General features: G+C 36.2%; 1 long non-coding RNA gene across 6 annotated transcripts in view; it reads left to right on the top strand.

The window, feature by feature from the left end:
* The first annotated feature begins 7634 nt into the window (after positions 1-7634).
* LOC138693965 (uncharacterized) overlaps positions 7635-9359 on the top strand; it is a 49722-nt gene continuing 47997 nt past the window's right edge. For 5 of the 6 annotated variants that reach the window (XR_011330648.1, XR_011330644.1, XR_011330645.1 and 2 more), the window contains exons 1-4: positions 7635-7769; positions 7858-7962; positions 8043-8124; positions 8529-9296. This is a non-coding gene — a long non-coding RNA (uncharacterized lncRNA). The remainder of the gene's footprint in view (positions 7770-7857; positions 7963-8042; positions 8125-8528; positions 9297-9359) is intronic. The other variant, XR_011330646.1, reaches the window with a different exon arrangement.

Genomic DNA, 9359 nt, shown 5'->3' with positions numbered 1-9359 from the left:
TTAACTTATAAATATATGAATATTGATCAAATAAACTACATTTAACGAAATTTCACTGAAATTTGAACAATTTGAATTATAAATTAACAAAAACGTAATTGCAGCACAAAAATGACATCTTCTTCATAATTATACAGGATTATTACTAAGTGAAAATGAAAAAAATGGTATTAATTTTCAGTCTGTTATTTCAAACTGCACAACACGCACAGAATTATTATATTATCCGAAACATACTAATCTGAGTCACAATTGTGGCACACATATATACCACGAAGTCCGGGGTACAGGCTTCATGACCCAACCTTTGCAGTCCTGACATTGTATCCACACCTCCTTAGAACGACTCTTTGAATATGGTTCAAGACAAACAAGACAAAAGCATTCATCTTCTTCACTTTCTGAATGTAGTTCCACTCTGACTTTCTTGACTTGGCTCTTCTTTGTGAACAAAGTTCTCTTGTTGTTAGCTAATTTATTTTTCTTCCTTTGACTAACCTTTTTCCTTTCCTCCAATTTTCTTTTCATGGGAGTGTCAGTTAATATCGCTGTTTCACCTTCCGTATGACACGCCGTTTGTCAGGTTTAGGGCCTGCTTTAGGGAATGGTCTTAAATCTTTTGACGAAACCACTTTTGTATCACTTTTCCCAGTGGTATTATTTAACGTCTTTGTGACATCAACTGGAAAAGAATCAGTAAGAACTTCAGAAAGTCTTGCAAGAGCATCAATATCGACTTGAGGTGAGATTGCTTTACCTGGAGCTGTAGGTTCATTTTCTTTTTCTGAGTTTCCTGTCATTGGCTCATCAATTGGATATTCGCGATCTGTTACCAAACTTGGTGCAAAGTCAGTGTCACTGAAAATATCCCTATTGAATGGCCATATGCCTGTTGTTCGACACCCTGATTGTATATTTTGGATCGTCATAGCCTGAGGATATGCAGTGGTCAGTATTCCTGGAATATCGTATATTGTCATGCTTTTTCCAGGATTACTGACCATCCAAGAATCACACGCTCTGTTAACCGCTTTCTTGAGAGGACCGAAAACTGTCCTGTCTAAGGGCTGCAATTTATGTGAATAATGGGTTGGAAATGATAACATAACCACTCCATTTTCTTTGGCAAAATCAAGACCAGCTATGCTCAAATATAAGCTGTGGTTATCTAGCAACAGCAAAGAAGGGTTTTGCTTAGAACATTTACATTAGTCGTAAAATGCTTCAAGAATTGCAGGAAGTCATCCTCATGCATCCAGCCTGATGAATTCGCGGTGCCTTTGCTCCCAATTGGTCCTCCATTCAAGAAGAAATCGCGAAAGTTTACTCTAGGAAAAATAAAAAATGGGGGTATTGAATTTCCTGTTGCAGAGATGACTCCTGCTAAGGTGACCAGGGTTCCTCTGTCATGGGACACAATAGCCCCAACTTGCTTCCAACCTTCTTGCAACAATCCTGTCTGGAATTTGGGATGTTGTAATTCCCGTCTCATCCATATTCCAGATGTCGTGAGCTTCAAAATGATGGCGTTTCATGACTATGTCTAGGTTGTCAAAGAATTTGTTCACCTGCACTTTATTGAAACCAGTAGCCCTAGCTACACTTGTCGGCTCCGGGGTTCTCAGTGAAAGTTCCCTGTGCCGTTTCATAAAGGCAGTGAACCAATTTGGGCCAGCAGTTTTATTTTCCTCCAGTTTTTAGGGACAGATAAATTATTGGCTACTGCAATCTGATATGCCAACGAACCAACTTCCGATGCATTTAAACCGAAATAAATATCAGCAGTCTCTAAAAGATATTTACACAGATCATTCTCCAGATCATCCGATAGCACCTGTCTGTTTCGGATATATCCGACTAGTTGAAAGAGCACAACAACGTCGTCCTGCAATTCAGCATCTGAAATTTTTTTGCAATACCTTCCCAGTGTTTTGTAATTTATATTGAAGTCTAGTACAGTCTGTCTGATTGACCTATTCAACAATTTAACTTGCTTCACCGCTCACAACATTACGTCTGGTGGAGTTTCCCCACAGTTCGTCTTCTTCTTAAAGTCTCTACCCATGACTTTATGTCTGAAAATACAGACAGACACTTTATTAAAAATAGGTATGCTGTGAGCTAGTGTGTGATTACAAAATAATTAATTATGTATCTCTTAAAATAAATTCAACATCTTATTTACAAGTAACTATTCTAGTGTGTTATGCATTACTGACTGAATTAGTAGTACGTTATTTGCTTAGTGATTAAATACATTATATTCTAAGTAACTAGTATTCTATTAAATAAGCATGTGACATGTTACCATAGATTAAGATGACTGTAATATTATTGTATCATTGTTAGATTAATGTACACTGACGATGCCATGAATAATTGTATTCCAATGGTTAATAAAATATCTATCTGTCTATCTATCTATGTGATAAAGTAGCTAAAATACAAGTTAGACCATTTTAATAGGGAAGCATGGAAAGTAAACAAATGTGATGTTGTGAAGGAATAAAGTATTAAATATTCTTAAGTCCTTTATTCTGTGTGTGCTCGATTCAAAAAGTACTTAAGACATTTGTTAACACTCTATAAATCCAGTCAGAAGTCTTAATTGACTTTAACTGTTTTACCAAATTGTAGAGAATTGTTTCCGCTTCCAGAATATATAAAAACCTCATTTTCACAAAAAATTGACTTAAGACCTTTTTCTCCCGGCCACAGAAATATAAAAAAAGTCGGCACAGCATATCTTGAGGTACTAAGATGCACCTTCAACATTTTTCCCCTGTTACGTGATCACCAGCTGAAATCTAGTGCTTTTCCAGCCCCCAGGTTCACTTCACTACTGGCAACACTTTCTTCAACACCCACATGTTCTAGATATTATGATAGTCATTTTATAGTTCTTACGTTGGTACTTACTTACTTACTTACAAATGGCTTTTAAGGAACCTGAAGGTTCATTGCCGCCCTCACATGAGCCTGCCATCGGTCCCTATCCTGTGCAAGATTAATCCAGTCTCTATCATTATATCCCACCTCCCTCAAATCCATTTTAATATTATCCTCCCATCTACGTCTCGGCCTCCCTAAAGGTCTTTTTCCCTCAGGCCTCCCAACTAACACTCTATATGCATTTCTGGATTCGCCCATACGTGCTACATGCCCTGCCCATCTCAAACGTCTGGATTTAATGTTTCTAATTATGTCAGGTGAAGAATACAATGCGTGCAGTTCTGCGTTGTGTATCAGTCCTATTCCGAGGCTTATTGTAGGGATTCATAACAAGCTGTTTTTTATGGTGATGGGTTGTTAGCCCTTTGCCCAACCCCCAAGCTGGAGGACCACCCCTTATCGGCTGTCCACGACTGCTTATTCAATATATTCGCAGCTACCCTCCATATCTGGAGGCCGTCTCCTCTATCCGCAACCTGAGGACTCGCCATGCCATGGTGATAGGGACTCTTACGTTGGTACACTTGGAATTATTAATCAATCTGGCCCGCTGCTCGATTAAAAATTTCGTTCAAACATAATACTGTATTGTATGTATTTTATATCGCGATTATAATATATTCCGCGAATTGCGAGTTGTACGCGAAGTTACTATTTCCATCACATCACATACCGTAATGCAACTCTGTGGTGTAATTATTATCAGAACTACCGGTATTGTATGTTTCTAGGTAAGTAGAAATTTTGGAGCTTTACATTGCAGTATTACAATGAAATTAACATTTATTAGAATGTTGACGCTCCAGCTCCATCTCACTTGCCGAATACCTCCAGATGCGCAGCATCTGCTGTTGAATTAGCCGTGAAAAACAAAGTCAATAAATATGCTCATCTTTTAGACAATTATATCTTTGTCCCCTTTGCTGTAGAGACCTTCGGTCCTTGGAGTCATGACACTAAAGTTTCGGTATCTCAAATCGGCCAAATTTTGATCTCCATTACTGGTGATCTTTGTTGCACTACTTATTTGCGTCAACACTTCAGTACTGAAATTCAACGCGGAAATGCAATGAGCGTTTTGGGTACTCTTCCCGAGTTTAGCCCTTTGGACGAATTTTTCTCCTGTAAAATTTATTAAGTATTCCGTATGTAAATATTTGTATTTAGGGTAAAGTTTTATATACCGTATTGTTAAAATTGTTTCAAATTTTCAGGAAATCTGTAGCCATCGAAACTGTAGAGAATTTCGAATGTTGTGTTGTATTATGACTCACTATAATTTAATATGTATTAAGATATTATATTACATAGGCATACTTATATTCTAGAATAGTGAAATTTATAATTAGGGCCTAGACCTACAGATGATTCTGGTGAGGTAAGAGCATTATTTGAATTTTTAAGCATTAGGCCCTATACATACAGTATTAAAAAATAAATTATATGATATAATAATCACATTTTTTTATCATAATATAAGATATTCTCCAGAGAATCTACATCAAAGAAGGCATGTTTCACTGGCTTATGAGAGATGTATACAGTGATAAACATGTGGTTTTAGTTTGCTTTAATAAATACTTCCAACAATCCATAATAATATACAGGTTTTAAATGACTTTTATGTTGAAAGTATTTATAGCTGGAAACTAAAACCATGTGTTTATCACTAAGTTATCATCTCACAGAAGTCAATGGAACAAAAGAAAATTGTGTCTCCTATGGTGCAGTTATTTTGGAGAATTACGTAATATAATTTTACATAACCCTACAAATATTAAGTCTAATGAAGGTGAATTAAATCAAGGTTGAAGTTAGGTTAATGTGTAATTCATATTTTAAGATGCAATAACCATTTTATCTTAAGGTTATAACATGTCCAGAAAGAAAGAGTCTGAAGAACTTATAGGCCTACATCAAGAAAGAAAATAACTTACTTTCGTTACAGAGCAGCTTACAATAAGCAGTGGTTATTCATTCATTCATTCATTCATTCCCATAGATCTTACATGAGCAATGAAGCTTTAATATGTGAAACAAGTCAAAATTTTACAATATTACAATTACAATTTTTATAAATTTTTATGGTCTTACAATTTAGTAATTTTTTACAAATTTTTATAATTTTGTGCAATTTTTTACAATATTTTGGCGAGATGTAGTGAGATGAGGTGAGGTCCGAGGATTCGCCAAAATATTACCTGGCATATGTACAGACAATTGAAGGCTGAAGCAGAATAGGAAGATATCTGTCAAACCAAAGCGGCTCTAATGACAAGAATTGCAAATCTCTTGTAAGTAGGCCTACCTGTTTTTATAGATAATAGTTGACAGGATCAGTACAGATCTTATTCCATAAGGGTGCATCCATGATAGTGTGTTAAAGAATATTTACACATAATTTAACATATGAAGACTTTTCTGCAACCTAATCTAATGCAACTTCATTATAAACATGCAACTGAATTTTGAAAAATTTTAAGTTTACTTAGAAATACAAGTCCCAAATAAAATAAAATCTCATCACCGACAAACTTTGGTTTGTATAAAAATATTCTTGTTAGAAATTACTTACTTACAAATGGCTTTTAAGAAACCCGAAGGTTCATTGCCACCCTCACATAAGCCTGCCATCGGTCCCTATCCTGTGCAAGATTAATCCAGTCTCTATCATCATACCCCACCTCCCTCAAATCCATTTTAATATTATCCTCCCATCTACGTCTCGGCCTCCCTAAAGATCTTTTTCCCTCCTGTCTCCCAACTAACACTCTATATGCATTTCTGGATTCGCCCATACGTGCTACATGCCCTGCCCATCTCAAACGTCTGGATTTTAAGTTCCTAATTATGTCAGGTGAAGAATACAATGCGTGCAGTTCTGTGTTGTGTAACTTTCTCCATTCTCCTGTAACTTCATCCCGCTTAGCCCCAAATATTTTCCTAAGCACCTTATTCTCAAACACCCTTAACCTATGTTCCTCTCTCAGAATGAGAGTCCAAGTTTCACAACCATACAGAAGAACCGGTAATATAACTGTTTTATAAATTCTAACTTTCAGATTTTTTGACAGCAGACTGGATGATAAGAGCTTCTCAACCGAATAATAACGCGCATTTCCTATATTTATTCTGCGTTTAATTTCCTCCCGAGTGTTATTTATATTTGTTACTGTTGCTCCAAGATAGTTGAATTTTTCCACCTCTTCGAAGGATAAATCTCCAATTTTTATATTCTTGTTTGAAATTAAGTAAAAAAAATACGTATTCAGTAATGCAGAAGAATATATTTATTACTGTCCCAAGTACTTCACTGTAAGCTTATTACCATAATCTTTAAGGCTATAGGAATAATTAAAAAGGAGCATATTATATGTTTACTTGTTCCAGATATAGTTACACCACAGGCATGTATGTATAAGAAGCATTAAATTGGACTCTCACTTTGAGAGGGGAACAGAGGTTAAGGGTGTTAGAGTGTAAGGTTCTCAGGAAAATATTTGGGACTAAGAGGGATGAAGTTACAAGAAAATGGAGAAAGTTACACAACGCACAACTGCAAGCATTATATTCTTCACCTGACATAATTAAATCCGGACGTTTGATGTGGACAGAGTATGTAGCACGAATGAGTGAGTCCATAATTGCATATGGAGTTAGTCGGAAGACCTTTGGAGAGGCCGAGATTTAGATGGGAGGATAATATTTTGAGGAGATGGAATATGATGCTAGGGACTGGATTAATATTGCTCAGGATAGGGAAGAATGGCGGGCTTATGTGAGGACAGCAATGAACCTCTGGGTTCCTTAAAAGCCATTTGTAAGTAATAAATATAATCTCCATACTTTTATTACAGCATTCATAGAATGCAGTAGAAATAATTATTACCAAATCTGAAAAGAGGCATGCACTGTCTACACCAGGGAGAAACAAGAAATATCCACAACCTGTAACCAGCATCAGATGATTTTTCCAAGGAAGTCATTGCAAGATTTGTATATGATAGACTGAATTGAGATGAAGAAAATTATGGCAGTGACATTTTTTTTATTAATTTTTATAAGTCAAAAGACTGTGGACTTTACATTTATAATTACTTCTTATTTATTGCTACTGGTACTATTTTCATTTCTGTTCAGGAAAAAGAGTAACAGCCATGCTGGTGCTGGGCCGTGTAACAGGAAACTACGATAGATACTCATTTGGAGGATCACGTTCGTTATTAAGGACAATTTTGAAGGAAATGTGGTTTAAATTAAAAACGAGGGCAATCTCAGAGAAAGTAAGAATATTAATTTTAAGAGAATATGTCCAAAGTCTATTGTTTTTCTGGGTGAAGTCTGGATTTTTATGAATGGCAGGCTTTGTTACAATATTTTAAGATAATTTTTTTTTTATTGGGTTATTTTACGACGCTGTATCAACATCTAGGTTATTTAGCGTCTGAATGAAATGAAGGTGATAATGCCGGTGAAATGAGTCCGGGGTCCAGCACCGAAAGTTACCCAGCATTTGCTCGTATTGGGTTGAGGGAAAACCCCGGAAAAAACCTCAACCAGGTAACTTGTCCCGACCGGGATTCGAACCCGGACCACCTGGTTTCGCGGCAGACGCGCTGACCGTTACTCCACAGGTGTGGACTTTCAAGATAATAAAGGGAACGAATGTTATAACATTATTAATTCTATGTATATTTCATAGACTCTGCAACACATTCATGGAGCAAACCAGTATCGTTGGTGGTAAGATTCAAGGAGTCATGCATGCATCGACCTGCTGTGGGTGGAAGACTGGTCATTGTGCAAGCTGGAACCTGGTATGTAACTACAATACTATACCTATATAGTGTAGTAACTTTTATTATGTGTTCTCTCTAGAAACTAAATATCTTGCCTCTCTTATAGACGCAGATTTAACTTTTTGCATCCAATCTGAAGACTGGCCAAGATTACTATGGTGCCATGAAGACATTCCAGAAGTGGGTAGAAAGGAGACGAGATCATTTAATGGTAAATATAATTTCTATAGAATCCGAGTATGAACTGTGATGTTAAGTTGCATTATTTATGTTAAAATGTGAACTTTGTAGACATGGCTGAGACAGAATGGAGTACCACTGCCAGACAATGCAAACAGGAATAAACGACACTTGAAAAGATAATTCTCTAAATGTAAGTAATCCATAAGTAATTTTTCTTTGTCTAATGGTGGTTAATTGACTGTTTGTCATTCAGCCATATGAAGCGAGTTGTGTAGACCAATTTATCAACATAATCATTGCCCAAGGTGTGTCATAGGAGGGTGGTCTTCGAATACACCAACCTCCCCACATCCAAGCCATGAGGGTTACCATTGTGCACGACAGAGCCCACCGCTAATTTAGGAAAAGTGAAAATATCTCTGATGATCAGACACCTCATATCAAAACCCACTATTTTTTTAACAAAATATGATATGCCTACAGATAGATTGCTACACATTCAAATACAAGGATGCTAGACGATCTCATCATTGATAATTTCCAAGTTGTGTTTTTTCTGTTGCATAGGACTTAATGGCAGAGTTTCACTTCCAGGGATTAGCTATCATGGTGTTCCAAGAAGCCAGTGAGGCTTATTTCGTTGGTCTCTCAGATACACCAACCTCTGTGACATCCAAGCCATGAGGGTTAACATTTTGCACAATGACTTGCAGCTGGACGGCACATCAGAGGCCACCATTAATTCAGAGGAAAGTGAAAGTCTCTGATAATGAGATTTCTTGTATCAGTACCATTATTTATTTATTTATTTATTTATTTATTTATTTATTTATTCATTCATTAATTCACAAAATATGATATAGTTAGATTTCTGTACCTTCAAAAGCAAAGAATTCTGTGAGTGTAGTATTTTTCTTCAAAACTTGCCAGATCCTTGAGACAGATTGCACTGAGAGTTTGGCTTATTTTCCACATTTCTGTTTCAAAGCCTGATGTCATATTTTTAGGTACCGGTACAATGTTATTTATGCAGTATTAATTTTCACTCTGTGTACAATGTAATATATTTTTGATTCTAATTTTAATTCCCCCCCCCCTTTTCTACTGATATTTACAAGATTAATTGTCCAGTCCAGTGTTGTCACCATAATGTTCACTATAATTCCATAAAAAGTAATTCAGTTATTGTTAAATGGGGCTATGTGTAATTACTTTCTTATATAAAACATGCACAGATCCCCTTTTAACATTGATAATTTCTGTGTTAAACCAAATTCTGTCTTTCTTTTAGTCTCGAAGGATCCTATGATGCCACGAACATTATCAAGAGGTTGGTTAAGGAAGAGGACGTCTGGAAATTTGGTAATGAAATGACTAATTTCAGAATTATTGGCCGATGCAAATGCTGGAGCAAACATGATATGT

The sequence above is a fragment of the Periplaneta americana genome, unplaced genomic scaffold (assembly GCF_040183065.1).
Source record: "Periplaneta americana isolate PAMFEO1 unplaced genomic scaffold, P.americana_PAMFEO1_priV1 scaffold_28, whole genome shotgun sequence".
NCBI lineage: Eukaryota > Metazoa > Arthropoda > Insecta > Blattodea > Blattidae > Periplaneta > Periplaneta americana.
This window is presented reverse-complemented; position numbering and strand designations above follow the sequence as displayed.